The sequence below is a fragment of the Ursus americanus genome, chromosome 32, assembly GCF_024610735.1.
Source record: "Ursus americanus isolate L20-20 chromosome 32, mUrsAme1.1.p, whole genome shotgun sequence".
NCBI lineage: Eukaryota > Metazoa > Chordata > Mammalia > Carnivora > Ursidae > Ursus > Ursus americanus.
This window is the reverse complement of record NC_142158.1, coordinates 17,704,006-17,706,061: the sequence shown is the minus strand read 5'-3', so window position 1 is coordinate 17,706,061 and position 2,056 is coordinate 17,704,006. Positions and strand designations below refer to the sequence as shown.

General features: G+C 39.5%; 1 pseudogene; it reads left to right on the top strand.

The window, feature by feature from the left end:
* Positions 1 to 573: 573 nt before the first annotated feature.
* On the top strand, positions 574 to 1,359 carry LOC123801496 (rRNA-processing protein FCF1 homolog; annotated as a pseudogene).
* Positions 1,360 to 2,056: the final 697 nt, after the last annotated feature.

Genomic DNA, 2,056 nt, shown 5'->3' with positions numbered 1-2,056 from the left:
TGTCACTGTGCAACACGACTGCGTAATGCAGCATTACGGACTGACATACACTCGATGGTGGAGATTAGGGTACAGTGAAAACCTGCAATGTTTTTTTGATGACATTAAAGTGATAGTTGTACAGGAAAAGCAGCACACTGTTAGGGAAGATAGTTTTATATTTATTACATATTAAGGTTAAGCTTTTGTCTTGTGTGACTGACATATAAAACACTCATATTCTCGAAAGGCAAACCCAGAAGAGCTCTGTTTTCTTTCTTATCAGCCCAGAAAATAATTGGCTTAGGGAAGCTTTTAAGTTATGAAAAAAATAAATTCCTCTTAATTTTATGGTTGAGAGAAAAATAGAGCTCAGCTGCTGATGTCCCTGAAGATAGTCAGAATTAAGTCTGGAAAATCTTCATGGAAAGGAGGGAAAAGGGTAGTGGGACAAGCTATGTTAAAGACAGAAGTAATGTCACAGAGTAGTCTAAAGCAAAGGACAGCCAGTAGAGAGTGGGCCAGCGCAGACGGGATGTAGTGGAAGATGAAAATAAATAGCTATTAACAAGACTGCAGCGTGAAACGGGGAAGCAAGAGAAAGCAAGGACATATGCAACCATGAAGTGAATGCTTAGTCTCAGAGACGAAAGGCTCAAAGAGAAGGAGAGATTAAAACCTCTAAAAAGAAAGAAAAGAAAGATCCCAGCACACTCAAGGAAAGAGAAGTTCCCCAACATCCGTCCTACTTATTCCTCCAATATAACACACAGCTGGGGCACCTTAGCACGTCCTGGCTGATACTAACTTTATCAACTTTTCCAATAAAGCCAAACTTGACAGTCGAAGATGGACTGTCTGTATGTCAAGTGTATCCCTTATATAACTGACTGTGTCATGGCTGAAAATGAGAAAATGGGGCAGAAGTATCGAGTGGCTCTAAGGATTGCAAAGGAGTACCGAGCACACACAAAGGAAGCAGATGACTGCTTAGTATAGAGAGAAACTCAACACAAGTGATACACTGTGGCCACAGTTGCCCAGGACCTTAAGGGAAGGATCCGGAAGATCCCTGGCGTTCCCATCATGGGCATTTCTTTTCTTTCGTTCTTTTTTTTTTTTTTTAAGATTTTATTTATTTAACAGAGAGAGACAGCCAGCGAGAGAGGGAACACAAGCAGGGGGAGTGGGAGAGGAAGAAGCAGGCTCATAGCGGAAGAGCCTGATGTGGGGCTCGATCCCAGAACGCCGGGATCACGCCCTGAGCCGAAGGCAGACGCTTAACAACTGCGCCACCCAGGCACCCCCATCATGGACATTTCTAACCACAGGTACAACACCGAGCAGATGCTAGTTGATTAAGGAGCCCCTCGGTTCTAATTCTTAATAGCATACCTCTGCCTTCTTTTACCAACTTTCTCTATTCTACTTCCTACAGCAATATGCTATAGCATGAATTATTATTCCACTTACTCGTTTGCTTTGTTATGAGCTGAGTATGCTTAAATACACTCACTTTCTGATGTTGTCTTGAAATTAATATTTCATATCATTTTAAAATTTGTTGCATCTTTTTATAAATCAGATGATTGCTCACAAATTAAATTAAAATAAAATAAAATAAATAGCTACTGAGATAACTTTCAGAAAGCTTTAAACTGTCTTCAAATCAAGTAATCAATCCTTTCTGCACCTGTACCAAAAACAATAAGATACCTAGGAATAAATCTAACTAGAGAGGTAAAAGATTTGTACTCTGAAAACTATGGAGCACGTATGAAAGAAATTGAACACAAAGAAATTGAAAAGCATTCCACGCTCATGGATTAGAAAAACAAACACTGGTAAAATACCTGTACTACCCAAAGTAATCTACACATTTAATGCAATCCCTATCAAAATACCACCAGCATTTTTCACAGAGCAAGCAAACAATCCTAAAATTTGTATGGAACTGCAGAAGACCCCAAATAGCCAAAGCAATCTTGAAAAAGAAAAACAAAACTGGAGGCATCACAATTCCAGACTTCAAGTTATATTACAAAGCTGTAGTCATCAAGACAATATGGTACTGGCA